The 16,558-nt window shown below is 38.9% G+C and overlaps 2 long non-coding RNA genes across 16 annotated transcripts in view; both read left to right on the top strand.

Annotated features, from left to right (window-relative positions):
* Positions 1 to 16,558, top strand: part of LOC107034545 (uncharacterized) — a 428,538-nt gene that overhangs the window by 54,997 nt on the left and 356,983 nt on the right. The gene's annotated exons all lie outside the window — the stretch shown is intronic.
* Positions 3,124 to 16,022, top strand: LOC140699339 (uncharacterized). The gene is made up of 2 exons (XR_012077435.1): positions 3,124 to 3,300; positions 15,875 to 16,022. It is a non-coding gene; the product is annotated as an uncharacterized lncRNA (long non-coding RNA).

The following is a 16,558-nucleotide window of genomic DNA, read 5'->3' on the forward strand; positions in this document are numbered from 1 at the left end:
GAACATTAATTTTGTAACCTGCTACCTTGCTGAATTCTTCGATCAGCTCTAGTAGCTTTTTTGTGGACCTTTTAGGGTTTTCTATATATAGTAACATGTCGTCAGCATATAATGACACTTTTACCTCTTCTTTTCCAATTTGGATCCCTTTTATTTCTTTCTCTTGCCTGATTGCTGTGGCTAGGACTTCCAGGACTATATTGAATAGGAGTGGTGATAGTCGGTATCCTTGTCTTGTCCCAGACTTTAGTGGGAAGCTTTTGAGTTTTTCACAGTTGAGAACTATGCTGGCTATAGGTTTGTCATATATAGCTTTTATTATGTTGAGATATGTTCCCTCTATACCCACTTTGGCGAGAGTTTTTATCATAAATGGGTGTTGAATTTTATCAGACGCTTTTTCTGCATCGATTGAGATGATGATGTGGTTTTTGTCCTTTCTCTTGTTGATGTGATGTATTACATTGATTGATTTGCGTATGTTGAACCAGCCTTGTGTCCCTGGGATGAACCCCACTTGGTCATGATGTATAATCTTTCTTATGTGTTGTTGGATTCTATTTGCTAAAATTTTGGTGAGGATTTTGGCGTCTATGTTCATCAGTGATATTGGCCTATAATTCTCTTTTTTTGTAGTGTCTTTGCCTGGTTTTGGTATCAGGGTGATGGTGGCTTCATAGAATGACTTTGGGAGTATTCCCTCCTTTTCAATCGTCTGGAAGAGTTTGAGAAGGACTGGTATGAGTTCTTCTTTGTATGTTTGGTAGAATTCCTCGGTGAAGCCGTCCGGTCCTGGACTTTTATTTGTAGGGAGGTTTTTAATTGCTATTTCTATTTCCTTTCTAGTGATCGGATTGTTCAAGTGTTCAGTTTCTTCTTGATTCAGTTTTGGTGGACAGTATGTTTCCAGAAACTTGTCCATCTCCTCTAGGTTATCCAGTTTGGTTCCATATAGTTTTTCATAATATTCTCGTATGATATTCTGTATTTCTATTTTGTTTGTTGTAATTTCTCCACTTTCCTTTCTTATTTTGCTAATTTGTGCTCTCTCTTTTTTCTTCTTTGTGAGTTTGGCCAGAGGTTTGTTGATTTTATTTACTTTTTCAAAAAACCAGCTTTTGGTTTGTTTGATTTTTTCTATGGTCTTGTTAATCTCTATTGTATTTAATTCCTCTCTGATCTTTATTATTTCCTTCCTTCTGCTGCTTTTTGGGGCTTTTTGTTCTTCTTTTCCTAATTGATTGAGGTGGTGGGTTAACTTGTTTATTTGAGATTGTTCTTCTTTTTTGAGGAAGGCCTGTATCGCTATAAACTTCCCTCTTAGCACTGCCTTTGCTGTGTCCCATAGGTTTTGAGTGGTTGTGCTTTCATTATCATTTGTCTCAAGGTATTTTGTAATTTCAGCTTTGATTTCCTCATTGATCCATTGTTTTTTCAATAACATATTGTTTAATCTCCATGCTTTTCTTTTTTTCTCCTTTGTTTCTCTGTTGTTGATTTCCAATTTCATGGCATTGTGGTCAGTAAAGATGCTTGAGATAATTTCTATCTTCTTAAAATTGTTGAGGTTTCTTTTGTGTCCAAGTATATGATCGATCCTGGAAAATGTTCCATGTGCACTTGAAAAGAATGTATATTCTAATTTTTGGGGGGTGTAAAGCTCTGAAAATATATATATCTTCCATTTGGTAGAAGAATTTAGTTTCATTCATTCATTCAACTCAATTTTTTTTCATTCACATAACCTATTTATTGGAAATAATCATTTTCATGTTTTTGATCCAGTAAGTCATTTCAAAAATATGTGAAATGATGGCATTAATGTGACACTGATCTTCAGTTTTTTACTTCTTAACGGAGCTGGATAGGTATACTTACAATGAATACTGAGTTCTCTTTACAACTATATTTTCTTTATGGCTGATAGTTTTGTGTAATTTGGAAGATTTCTTATTAATTTGACCCTGCTCATCCAGTCTGAGTTTTTCCTTTCAGTATATAGTACTTCTTGTTATATTTTCAAGAGAATACTTTATAAAGAAGAATTATTCAGCAAATAAAGGAAACGAAAGCCCCAATGGATATTGTGTAAGAATAGAATTGTATCATTACCAATGAAATATTTTTTCCTATAAACAAAATGAGGAACCAGACTAGAAAGAATTAAATATGCTTCAATGTGCTGAGGTCTTGGAAATTTTAAGTTATAAGAACACACATCACTGCATGTGTTTAAGGGATATAACTTTCTCATTCTCTACATTCACTGGGATTTTGAAAAGTGGTACCAGGTATATGTTTTGAGCTTTGTGACCTCTGAACTCAGTGGCAACACAAGAGGCACTTGGAAGTGTCTTGTAGGTGTGATGGCTGTATCTCAAGTATAAAGAGGGAGAAAATTCAGGGTCAGAATGGACTTCATCGTGAGGCAGTGTTGAATATGGGCCTTGAAGGCTGGGCAGTAGTTTGGAAATTGGAGTAGTGGATGTGGTGAGGTGCTGCCCAGATGCCCCTTCAGCAGGACTCTCACATTGCCCAGCTACAGGGAGGGTTGGCTGCTAAAAGAGCTCAGCAGAGTCCCTCTATGAGAACTACCCTTTGCTAGAGGTTATGCCCCCTCCCTGGGGGAGTCCCACCTGCAGTGACTGGTCAATGTCAGGTAAAGCACACAGCCCCTAGACATAATTATAACATCCCTGAAGGGCCATCCCAGCTCCAGAGCTTCACATGGGATCATTTGAGACCTCAGTTGTGGCACCTCATCGTGGTTCAACTTCTCTCCTTGTCCAATCCTGCGCCCCTCACTTCCTCACCCGTTTCTTGAGAGCTCCCCAATATGCCACCTGCATGTGGATCTCAGCGTCTCATTGTTTCTGGGATATCTGAGTTAGTATAGCTTCAGGATTTTCTGACAGAGGATGACTTTGGGAAATAGTGAGATGTCATTTTCGCTAGGGTGTTGGGTTTCATAGAAGGCAAAGTGAGGCAGAAGTTTGGAAAGGATTCACTATGGTAAACCAGGGGGCAGGGTTGTGGAGATGGGGAGGATTGGCAATTTTGAGCATGGGGCAGCCTTATGGCCAGTTTAGATCAGATTATCAAAATTTTTGTTGGTGTGTCCAAAGAACTATATTACAATAAGAAATGTAACTGAAAGAAATCAGTTTATAATGTGCTATTGCTTTTAGATGTGAATCAATCAATGGGCCACATCTTTTGGATTTTTTTTCTAAGAAATGGGAATAGATCGGAGCAGATCATTCACATATGCCATCTCCACATGCATTTGCAAAATAGCTGGTAAGGGTTAAAGCTGTCGCCTCTTCCCTTTACAGTAGTTGTTCCTATTTATGAAAAACTTTCTACATACCGGAGTTTATATATGTTATCTCTGAGTCTCACAACAACCCTTCAGGGTAGCATTAATGTCCCAATTTTAAGGTTGGGGTAAGTGAGGCTTGGCTAGGATAAGGGACTTGCCTGGTGAATTAAGGGGTAGAGATGGGATTCAATTCCAGATTTCTTTAACTTGGAAGCTCCTGCTGTCCAAGTCAGATGAGCTGGTCCCATGGAGCCCATGATCTGGGCCTCGTGCTCTTGGGCTCTGACTCACTAGGCCTAAGTGGTGACCGAGACATGTGCTTATTAACCCTTACAGGTCATCCGTTCATTTAACTGAAGCAGCTGTTTGACAGCTTAGCAGCTGACCTGAACTATTCCTTCTTCAATAACAATAATAATCATAAAAAGAACTTTTATTTTTATAATTTGCAAAGCCGTTTTTATGTGTCATATTGTTTTAGCTTCACAACAGAGCTGTGTGGTAAGTAGAACAGAGCATGATACCTCATTCTACAAATAAAGGAACTGAGGCTCAAAGAAGTTCATGTGTTCACATGCATTTGACTCAAAAAGGGCAAGACCAGGTCCTGAATTCTGGTGCCCCACAGTGCCTCTCTTAGGCCATTTAGTTAAGCGTCTGAGAAGGACTGAGACTCTAAGGAGAATACATCTCTTAATTTCTTTGACCTTGGTTGAGCCAAGATGCTCTGTAAATACACTGAGATTGTGAAAGATTCATCAGCCAAGAAATAAAAATGCCATGTTTGAAGCGATTAAAAGTGAGATTCAACTCTACTTTCTGGGTAGACACCAGTATTCTGGCACCCTTGTACTTGACTATAATTATCTCTAATTATTATTCCATTCTGGTGGATGCTTTCTACTTCTATCAAAACCTGATCTTTTCCCCTCATGTCACCTGAAGGGCCCTTTTTATAAATTCTGTAGGATTTTCATTTATAGTTGATTGCCATGTCTCACCAGCAAAAAATTCCCAGGTTATTGAAACAAGCACCTTCTTCTCTATACTTGGCTTTTTTGTATTGTTGTTTACCTGGCTCTTTGTACTTTCATAAGTTTTAAGGATTAAAAAAATTTTTTCTATCTTCTTGATCTCATCTCATCAAAACAACAGTGATTTCTAAGCACAGTGTTTGTGTTAGGTTCCTGGCTTTGCAATATACCTGCAAATGTTTTAGCGTCACAATCCTGCAGGAGAAAAGAATCAAGATGGGAACTATCTATAACTGGGGAAAGTGGGATACGCTCAGAGTAGCTGAGATGGGGTGGGGAGAAGTGTGGGAAGAGAAGGGAGGGGCAGGGGAGGGGCAGAAATGGCCTTCGTGAGAAAATACTCCCTTTGGGCTCAGTTAGGCATTGAGGCTTCTCTGTTGAGAGAAACTTCTCCTTTTTTAACAAACTCCATGAAAGTGAATTGTGTGTGAAGGAAAAATGACCTCACACCTTACTCTGCTTTCCATGAAGTAAAAACATCGTGGTGGAAAATTTACAAGGAAAGCAATTTGATTTCTCTTTTTTTCTTGCCATATGATTTTCAATATTACTCAACCCTTGGACCGTCCCTGTGTCTGTCCTTATTTACCTCACTTGTATTTCCCAACCACTTTATTTAGCAGCTTGCTAAATATAATGCCCCCTCACCCTGGGTCTTTTTTAAACAGATGAAGGATGAGGCAGGAAGTGGTGACATAATTTCTCTGGATTCATACTGCAAGTTAACAGCAGCAGCCAGGGCTGGATAAGAACTCAGAACAGCTCTTTTCCCAGTTCTCCTCTATGGCACAGATAGTTGGAGATGGACCGCCCCTCCGGGGTGAAATGATTATCAGAGGTTTACAATTTGGTTATGTAGAACTGGGATAGGCAAATCCAGCCAAGGGTCAAATCTGGCCTGCTGTCTATTTCCTTATGGCCTGAGAGCTAAGAATGGTTATTTGCATTTTATAAGATTTTTTAAAATGAGAAGAAGAATATTTCACAACATATTGAAAATTATTTGAAATTCTACTGTCGTGTCTGTGATACAGTTGTGTTGGAACTCAGCCATACTCATTTGTTTACATATTGTCCTCGGCTGCTTTCACGCTACAGTGGAAGAGTTGAGTGGTGCAACAGAAACTTGAAAAGCCTAAAATAGTTTATAACGTGTAAGTTAGATGGCCCGCAAAGCCCAAAATATTTATTATAAGCCCCTTTACAGAAAAAGCTTGCTGACCAGTGACATAGAAGATTCTGAGGGATGAAGCATTGAAGTAATATTAATTTTTGGCTCATGCCAAGGGGCCAGTGTCTGTTAGCAGTGGGAGGCAGAAATGGGTGAGGCAGTGGATAAATCTTCTACAGGAAGATTCTCATTTTTCTCAGGGAGCACCCTATATGAATCCCTAAGTGCATAAAAGGACTCCCTCCTCCTTTTTAAAAATCAGTTCTGAGTTTTGCAATTATGGGAAAGGAAAATGATACTTAGAGAAGTTTAGCTATTTCCTGAAAGCCACACAGCTGATCAGTAGTCTGCCTATGACTGAAGTTCAGATCTTCTCTTTCAAATCCAGGGTACTTTCAAGCACACCATGCTGCTGTAAGCTGAGGTAGCCAGAGAGAAGCCATGTTTACTGGCAGGAGCCCTTGTACTGAAAAAAGGGAAAGTCTTGTCCCAGACCTGCGCCACCAGGGTCTCCCTGTGCTACCAGTGTCTCCCCTAGTGCTCTCCAAACTGCACCACTCTTGTATTAGTAGTATGCTCTACCTCGTAGCACTAACCATGTAGTCACATTGTAATTTATCAACTAGAGGACAGGGTTTTCAGATTTAACAAATTAAAATACAGGATATCCAGTTAAATTTGAATTTTAGATAAACAAATAGTTTTTTTAGTGTATGATATCCCAGGCAATATTTTAATCTCTTTGCATGAGATATATTTTAAAAGTTATATTAAAAATTGTTTGTTGTTTATCTGAAATTGAAATTTAACTGTGCATCCTGTATTTTATCTGATTACTCTTCTTCTGAGGACAGGGATCAGGGACTTTATTTACTCTTTATCTGCTTTTCTCCTCTCATATTGCCATTACTCCCGCACCCAGTCCCACAGTGCCTTTCAAAGATACTTATGTACTAAAACTTAATTAAAATCAACCTCTCCCTGGCTAAGCACTAGGTCTCACCAAGCTTAGGAGACAGACACATAAATAGATTCTGATTCCTGCTGTAATAGCAGGATGACTCAAGAGCTGTGAGGATCCCAGGGAGGGAGCCCCTCAGCCTTCAGGGTAGAAATTGGAAAGATTTCCCAGTGTATATGATCCTCAAGGTGGGTTTTGCAGTAGGGGTAGGAGTTTATCAGACCAGGGCAGGGAGAGGGTATCAGAGAGAGGAAGCAGTCAAGTCATAACTAAAGAAAAGGGAATGGTATGCCCAGGAATAATGAGATGAATTGAGTGACTGGTGTGCTAATATCTGGAATATAGTAGGCATTTAATAGTGGGTCAAAGGATTAGTCCCCAAAGCTAAATTTGGCAGCTCCATAGAAATGGCCCTGGAATTAGGACCAGCCATGGTTTTCATTCTCAATACTATGACTCTTACTGCCAATTCTTGAGTCACTAATGTAACAGCCTTTACAATCAAGCAAATATTCTAGGTAACTACCCGTTTGCTTCAGATTAGTACCATGATGTAGTTGCCGTGTCCTTTGCCATGGCATGAAAGAAACCCGATAGTGAAAGTACAATGTTCAGTTAACTGTACTTGAACTGGTGATGGGAATAGACCCACAGTCTGCCTGGGCTTGAGGTTGGGCATTTATTCTACCTTGAAGATTTCACTGGCCGTTAAGTGACTCTCTTTTATATAAGGAAGTCTGTTGTTAGTCAGCTTATCCCCGTTAACATTAATCTCATGCATCACAGTTCTTAGTCTTTTTCCAAACAACGCTAATGGATAATATGTACGGTATCTTCTGTGTGTGCCCTCCACTCTTTTCTGTCTTTCTGGGTATCCCAGTAGGCTGCATTGTATGGACTGTCAATGGACAACCTTGTCCTCACCTTGGAGGATAGTTGGTGAGTGAGGTGGCTCTCTCCATGCTAAGTCACTCCAAGTTCACTGTGTCCCTACAAAAGACCACAGCTTCCATCAGGTGCCTTCTCCATACCGCTGCCTTCTCTGGTTCCAGTAAGTGCTCCCTTCCTTGCTCCTCCCATTCCACATGCTTTAGGTAATAATGGCTTCCCACTCTTGCTTGCCATGGGGTATGCACTTTTCCTTTTTTGTTTTTTTAAACACTATCCACACCTTGGTAGTCATCACTTTGTTAAACTTTTCTCAGTTACTCAGTTTGAGTGTGCCATTTTCTTTCTTGATGGGACCTTGGCTGATACAGGTGGAACAAGTATTAAGACAATCATTTGTTTACTTATTAATTCATATTCACAATACTAAAAATGGATAAAAGGTTAATTCAAGGATATCTCATACTTTTCTTTATTATATGGTATGAACAACAGATGATAATCTATTACATACAGAAATATCCTGGTTTTGAAATTTTTAATTTATTTACTATCTCTAGGAAGTCTCAAGTGTTAAGCACAAAACCAAGTGAATTATTCAATACAATTGCTATTTCTTTTTCAGGTGCAGGTATAATGGTAAGGATCATGAGCTTTGATATCAGAAAGATCTAGTTTTGAATCTGAGCTCTTTTAATTACTATCTTGTGGTTATGGAATGAATTGCTTTACCTGTCTTGGCTTTGTCTGCAATGCAAGAGTGATAATTCTTCCCTGATGGGGTGGTTGTGAAGGTGAAATGAGATATTGTGTAAAGGACTTGAGTAGACTTTTTTCCCAAGGAATATACAGATAGCCAATAGTCACATGAAAAGATGTTTAATGCCACTAATCTTCAAGGAATTGCAAAAATCAAAACCCTGGTAAGATATCATGTCATACTTGTTGGGATGACTATTACCAAAAAGACAAGAGATAAAAATATTGGTGAGGATGTGGAGAAAAGGAAACCCTTGTGCACTGTTGGTGGGAGTGTAAATCGGAATAGCTACTATGAAAAACAGTATGGAGGTTCCTCAAAAAATTAAAAATACAACTACTATATGATCCAGCAATCTCACTCGTTGGTATATATCTGAAGGAAATGAAATCAGGATCTTGAAGAGATGTATCTGTGCTTCCATGTTCATTGCAGCATTATTCACTGTAGCCAATGTATGGAAACAACCTATGTGTCCATCAACAGATGAATGGATAGAGAAGATATGGTATACATATACAATGGAATATTATTTAGCCATAATAAGAGGTAAATCCTGCCGTTTGTGACAACATGGATGCATCTGGATAGCATTAATTGAAATAAGCCAGAGAACGACAAATACTGTATGGTATCACTTATATGTAAGATCTTAAAAAAAAAAAAGGTGTGATTTCATAGAAACAGAGTAGAATGGTGGCTGCCAGGGGCTATGGGAGGGGGAAATAGGGAGATGTAGGTCAAAGGGTACAAACTTTCAGTTATAGGATGAAGTTCTATGGATCTAAAGTACATCTAATGTACAGAATGGTGACTATGTATACTTGAAGTTTCCTGAGGGTAGATCTTAAGCAGTTCTCACCACCACCACGACAACAAAATTAAAGAAGATAATGTTTATAAAGCACTTAGCTTGTTGCCTGGTACATCATGGGAATAATGAAATGCCTAGGTGATACTTACAAATACATCATTTTCATTGTGTTCAGCCTTGAGATCTAGAGCAGCACCTTCCAATAGAACCTTCTGCAGTGATGGAACTAGTCTATATTTGTGCTGTCTAGTACATGCCTGTTGAGTACTTGCAATGTGGCTAGTGTGATTGAGGAGCTGAATTTTTTTTAAGGTGATTTTTATTTTTAAAATTTTTTCCCTCCTTTTTCAGTTTTATTAGGTATAAGTATTACAGTTTGCACATACACATTATATTGCATGTAAATACATATATACAGTATACTGCACTTTTTTTTAGTTTACATATATGTACTAATTATTGTTTCTAAGAAAAGATTAGATGTTTGGCTTTTTAAACTTACATAGTTATCAAAGGAATAAAGCCAACTACAAAATAAGAATCAACAGAATGTGGTAATCCAATCATAAAGGACAGTCAAATGTGCTTACACATATTCAAGGAATCAGTCATCTTAGTTATAAATAATAAGTAGTTCATTTGTGTCCTTCTTCTTCTTCTTCTTCTTATTTCTTAGATTCCTCATATAAATGATGTCATGTGGCATTTTTCTTTTTCTTTCCGGCCCACTTCACTTCAAATGACAATCTTCAGGTCTATCCATGTTGCTGCAAATGGCATTATTTTATTCTTTTTTATGGATGAGTAGTGTTCCATTGTATATATATACCACATCTTCTTTATCTAGTCATCTGTTGATGAATTTTTTGTTTTATTTAATTCTAACTAAATATAAGTGGCCATACATGGCTCTTGGCTACCATATTGGACTGTGTAAATCTAGAGAGCAAACATAAAAATAACAAGTCATTTTGTAAGATTGATGCCATTTGGACATGTGAACATAAAAGCCATAAAAGTGGGATAAAATTAGAAGTGTCAACTGTTCATGCTCCTAGAGAAACTGACATGATATAGTGTATGCAATACTCATAACAGTGGTTTTTTTTTTGGAATGGAGAAAGCAGATAAAATTATATATAAACAACAACAACAAAAAAACATACACTTAAAGGGAATATTTTGAATAAACTTATTTTAAACTAGATTATCTGGATAATCATCTCAATTCCTCCTTTTGCTTTGGTTCACATTAATATAAGGACTTCTCTGCCCTTTGCCCTTTGGGAGTCTGTGCAGGCATTTCTCATCAACACAATACTTATTCCTGCTGAGCCCAGTGGGGCCTCCCCTTCCTCAACTTGACAGTGAAGTCAAGTATGACCTACTGATTGGAATTGACATGTGAGATAAAGCCCATTTTCCACCCTGGATTTACACATTCTTATAAGAAAGTACTTGGGTAATCTGGAAAGAAAAATACCAAGTTATGTAATAAAATATAAATATATTTAAAACTACAGAATTTTAAAGCTAGAGAAGGCTTAAAGAGATGTCTTATTTTTCTTGGATTTGAGTTGTTTGAAGATACACAGATGTACCATATCTGCTGTATGTTTTCTGATTACCCCCTCTAGATCCAGTGTCCTCCCTCTCCTCCTAGTTCTGTGCCTTAGGAAGCTGACTTGTGGTTTGCTTTCTTGCCTTGGGCTTCCTATCCTGGGCTTCCTGTCAGAATTGGCCTGTTGGAGGCACCAACAGGAGATCTGTCAATCAGATAAGAGTGAAATTGAGGGGTATTTATTTCCCTGCCTCCCCTCCTGTGGGGACAGTGTGGACTATCCTGGTCCCCATACTGTGAGTCATAGCTCCTGCCTCCTGTTAGAGACCCTTTCCAAACAATCCTCTCTCTCCTTGAAAATGACTCCTTCCCATTGCCTGTTCAGGCCTAGGGATAGTAAGGAGAGTACAGCGATTGTTAACCCCAAATGCTGCTCTGTTTCTTGCTTCCCCATACTGTGGCCACTTCTCTGAAAAGAGTCTCTTTATCATAAACTCTCCTCATATTACACAATTTGAGTGTGCCATTATTTTCTGCTGGGACTTAGATATATCTGTGAAATAGTATCTGGATGCCCTCTCTCTGGGCCTTTCTTCCTAGAGACAATTGCAAAAGGAATAATTTAGGACATTTCTTTTTAAAGCAGTTGTTTAATCTCACTGCCTTATCAGACCCCCAACTCAGACCTCTCCGGAGTGAGTCATTCTATTTGTGTGGGTGGGGTTAGTTAAACTCCCCAAAGTGTAAGAAAGATTATCTTGATAATGGTGACAGAATTTTCTCAAAAGTCCAAGTGCCTAGGCCCCAAATAAAATAAACAACCAAGAAGGCCTGTGCATTTAGATGCCTTGGGCAGTGACCCACAGCTCAGCCCCTCCTTTCTGGGCAGGATGTGGTTAGAGTACTATACACGGTTAAGAAATTTCCCTTCTGAGCTTCTTTATCCTGTATTTTGGTGTGGATGAAATAAATTCCAAGTAATACCTAGAAGTTGAGTGCAGAATTAGTGGAACAGTTTTAGAAGAATCAGGATAGCACATTATTTTTCTTCTGCCCCAAAGATTGTTTAAAATGTTTCCTGTCGGGGCTCTCTTCCTTTATTTTGGGCATGAGAAGAAAAGGATTGTCTTTCTGTGGCATGCAGTGATAGATGGGGACCCACATGGACTCCTGCCTTTCCAGTATCATGCTTGTAAAACGCCTTCTCTCCCAGACACCCCCCCCCAATACCTTCCTTCCCAGAACTTCTGTCACAATTCCAGAAATTCCCATTATTAGATGATAACCTTAAAGGTATTACAGAGTGGTCCATTTTGCTGGGTTAAGGCATCACTTTATGGGAAGAGGCATTACATATCAGCTGATTGACATCTTGTCAGGATTAAATGTATATGGTTTAACCTATTACCATGTAGTATCGCATGCAGAGAATATAGGGAACTAGTTGGGTTGGGAAATGGTTGAGAAGAATGTAAGCAAAGCTGTGAGGCATATGGAATCACTCAGGAATGACAGACCTGTTAGGGATGGCACAGTGGTATGTTAGGTGACTGTAGAAAGCACTGGATGCCTGGGTGTGCCTGGGTGTGATTAACACTGTCATCAAAGATGAACTCTGCCAAAACATGACAATACAGTCTATGTAAAGTGTTCACGTCAAAGCACAATAAATATATTTTCTTTCCTGCTTCATTCATAATGTCCCAGAGAGGAGATTGTCAAAGTATACCTAAGGATGTGCCTGATCTTGAAGAACTAAACTGTTACGATAAATCAGAAGCTAGAATGGCAGTCATCTATCAGGCTGACTTATTAATTGGTAGTGAATGTGTGAAGTGGTGTATTGATAAAGAGTGTGAGGTGGCATCCAGTCTCAATGAATAAGGATGACATTGTTGATTAGCAGTGGGCTCATGGGCTTGGTGGGGGAAGGTGATGCATATGCTGCACATTTGCCAGGCCTCGCAAGGGCCTTTTCTGCCTTAATTCATGATCAAAATTTAATTTCTGGGTGTTCAGGAACCTTAAACTGGCTTCGGAATCCCTAGCATTTCTCTCTTGGGAGTTTATTGCCACTGGATCAGTGTATGTGTAGAAAAAATATATGCAGGAAACTTTTCATTTCTTCCTAGGATTATGTCTATAATTTGAGTTAGATGCCAGTGGATAGTTTGGAGATTTAGGCTGAGGTCTGAGCCCAAGAAGCTCGGTCTCCAAAAGGAGTGGCTGATGAGCACATTTGCATATGCTTGTTTTCTCATTTCATGTGTCTAAAGTAGGTCAGATCTGAGAGAAGCCCTAAGAGTCATCCTTGACTCCTCTCTTTGTCTCATTTCCCATCTAACCTATCTGTCAGGTAAGACCTGACAGAATATATGCTGATAAGACCACAGAATCAGTTTATTATCATTCCCCTTCTTAAAACCCTCCAATGGCTTTCTGACACACTTGGAGTAAGATCAGAATGCTTTACCGTGGCCTCAAATATCAACACAATCTATGATCTGGACCCTCCCTGTCTCTTTGGCCTCATCTTCTGCCACTTTCTTCCTATCTTCTCTTGCAGCCACTCTGGCCTACTTTCTGTTTCTCAGTTTTGCCCGGCTCAATTCACCTTGGCCTCTCATAGATCATCATGTGACTTTCCTCATAGATCATCATGTGACTTTCCTCCTCACTCATCCAGGACTCCTTCAAATGTTCTTTTCTTACTTGATCCCTTTATCTGAAGTGATAACCCCTACCCATATTCCTCCCCATTCTCTATCCTTACTTTATTTTTTTAATGGTGTTGCTCATTACTACTGGATATTATTTTATGCTAAACAGTTTTTGTCTATGTGTCTCTTTCCTCGGGAATGTAAGTCTTTGAGTGTAGGGACTTTTATCTGTTTACTGTATTGCAGTGCCTAGAAGAATGCCTAGAGCTTAGTAAGTATACAGAAAATATTTCTCAAACGGATGAATGGATTATTGAAAGTAAGGGGGTTGTCTCTAGGCTGTGGGATTGGGTATCAAGTCATGAGGAGGCTCAAGACAGTGGTGCTCATGGAGACAAAGCAGAAATCCTCAGCTAGGAGTGTGGTAGCTGAGGCCAGGTCCAGCCAACTGGTGGTGAGGGCTGAAACAAGGGAGAGGAACAGTCAGAAAGCACAGAGCTTCCAGGAAATTGTGAGTCAATGCCAGAATCCAAGTGAATGATCATGATAGCGGCTGTGAGTTTCTTGTACAAAGAAGGTAACAATGATGCACTTTCTACCTCAGATGGAAAACTTCCTAAATGCTTATGGTTGAAACAGAGCCCACAGTGTAGGGCCTAAGTAGGGTCTGAGGTTGAGCTCAATTCAGAGACAGTATACTGATTAATCCAAGAAGGTTGGAGATAGAAGCCTACCTGCTATAAAGCCATCATCAATCAATCCGTTTAATCTGTGGAGTCTGGGGAGAGATTCAAGCCTTGCCAAAACTATCTCCAGACATACTATACCCGCAGCTTGCAGATGACCCCCGGAAAAAAACAATTCTTCAGAGGAGATGTCATGGTGCTGACAATCCCCCAGAGACCAATGAGTTCTATGGCCCACTCACTTCTCACTTCTCATGTTGGGGAACTCCACTCAGCAGCAGGGGCCTCTGTGCCGGCTGGGAATCCCCACTGCAGCAGCAGGCTCTGTGAGGTTGAGCTGCAAACTACTTTTCACATTTGGCACACAGCTTCATGAGAAGGCAAAGCTGTGTTGTCTTCTGATGATAAACAAAGCCAGTGATGCTGAAATATCTGGGAAATGGGAAGATTATTTCTAGAGGTGGGAAGCAAGTGCCCAAGCTGGAAGTGTGGCAGGCCACTGACCTTTGTGTGCCCCCAACCCCAACTCTATTTGTCCATTCCTAGTATCTGTATAGAAAGAAGTATACAGCTGTATGTTCATAACTCAGCTCACCATCTGAGGATAAGTAGAAAAGAGACTTGGCGTGGCTTTCAGAGGAAGTAAGGTAAAGATTCTTCCCCTTGAACCTACTAAAAGTAAACCACTTAGGTCTTTCATGACTCAGAAACCACAGACTCCACAGCCAACATGCATCTATTCATTCTTGTCTTCAAATATTGATTGAGAGCCTATTGTGTGTGACTAACACAGTACTTGGGTTGAGGATGTAATGGTAAAATAAGATTCACTCTCTCCCCTCAAAAATAGCTAGTCCCATTGTTGTGTGGCATGGAGGGCAGCATAATCTACTAGTAAGGAATGTAAGCTGAGTTTTGTTACTATCTGTGTGACCTTGGACAAGTTACTTCCTGAGTTTCAGTTTTCTCATCTATATTTCAAAGGAGTTACCCATATTATGGGATTTAATAAAGTAATACATTTCAAGTGTTTGGCCCATGTGTCTGTCAATAAATGTAAGTTATGATTCTGGTTATTACTTTATGATGAGTTAGTAGAGAATGCTGTGGCACACTTATATATTGAAATGCCATAGTTCTAGGCAAATGTATTTATATTTAGGGCCAAACCTAGAAAAAAATATGAGTAATTAGAGATACCATTTTTTTTCCTTCCTGCCTGAGAGCCCCTCTACCCAAGTCTGTCTCCTTCCCCCTTTCCCAGAAGCCCTGTGTTCTCTGGATCTTCCTCTGATTTTCTCTGTCAGACTTTCTCTTGGTAGATTGACAGATTGGAAGGAATCCAAGCAAGATATGCATGTCACATTATCATTGATTTAGAGCATTGCCCTTTCTGGAGATAGTCACATCTCACCCAAAGAATGATGTCATTTCAGATATCAGTAAAGACTGCCTTTTTTGGAAGTAATGAAAGGGTTTTTATTTGTGTAAGGAGAAACTTATGAACTGGTCCCAGAAACAGACTCGTGAATACTTGGAAACTTGGTTCTTAACAGAGATGGCAGTACAGATCTGCAGAGGAAGAAAGAACTATTCAAGTACTGGGATAATTGGCTGTGGAAAAAAAATATTATCCCTACCTCACACTACATACACAAGTAAATTCCAGATGGAATTAAGGCCAACATATGAAAAGTAAAGTTTAAAACTTTGAGGAGAAAGCATAGAGAACTTTTAAATATAGGAAACTATGTCTCAGAAATTATACAGCAAAAGGAATAGGTTTTAAAATATGATTATATTGAAGTATTACACTCTGTACCAATGAAGACACAATAAACAAGGTTAAAATACAAGCTGTAGACTGAAAGAAGATGTTTATAAGTCCTATAACAAAGAATTTTTTTTATTGAAGTATATGGTCAGTTTAAAATGTGTCAATTTCTGGTGTACAGCATAATGTCTCAGTCATACATATACATACATATATTCATTTTCATATTCTTTCTCATTGTAGGTTACTACAGATATTGAATATACTGTGCTATACAGAAGAAACTTGTTTATTTTATAGATAGGAGTGTCTGCAAATCTTGAACTCCCATTTTATCCCTCCGCATCCCCTTTCCTCCCTGGTAACCATAAATTTGTTTCTATGTCTGTGAGTCTGTTTCTGTTTTATAAATAAGTTATTTGTGTAGAATTCTTAATAAAGATTTATATTTTTGATACTTACAAATTAATAAGAAAAGACAATCCAAGAAAAATGGACAAATAATACGGACTGGGACAGATGCAGAAAAAAGAAAGAAACTCAATCTCACTCATACCAAGGGGAAATTCAAATTAAAATCATAGTATACCATTTTACACCCCTGAGGCTAGCCAAAATGATAATATCTGATAAAACCAGTTTTGCCAAGGATATGGGGAAACAAGCATTATCACAACTTGCTGGTGAGAATGTAAACTGGTAAGACTATTAGACAGCACATTGGCAGTATGTATCAAAGTTGAAGATGTATATATATCCTAAGACCCAGCTATTGTACTTTGAGGTATATAATCTGGAAAATCTCATGCATGTATATACAAAATGACAGGCACAAGAATGTTCATTGCATCATTTTTGTAAAGGCAAAAAATTGGAAATTTTAAGTGCTCATCAATAAAAGGGTGGACAAATAAGTTGTGAATTAGT

Source organism: Vicugna pacos, chromosome 11, assembly GCF_048564905.1.
Source record: "Vicugna pacos chromosome 11, VicPac4, whole genome shotgun sequence".
NCBI classification, from domain to species: Eukaryota; Metazoa; Chordata; class Mammalia; order Artiodactyla; family Camelidae; genus Vicugna; species Vicugna pacos.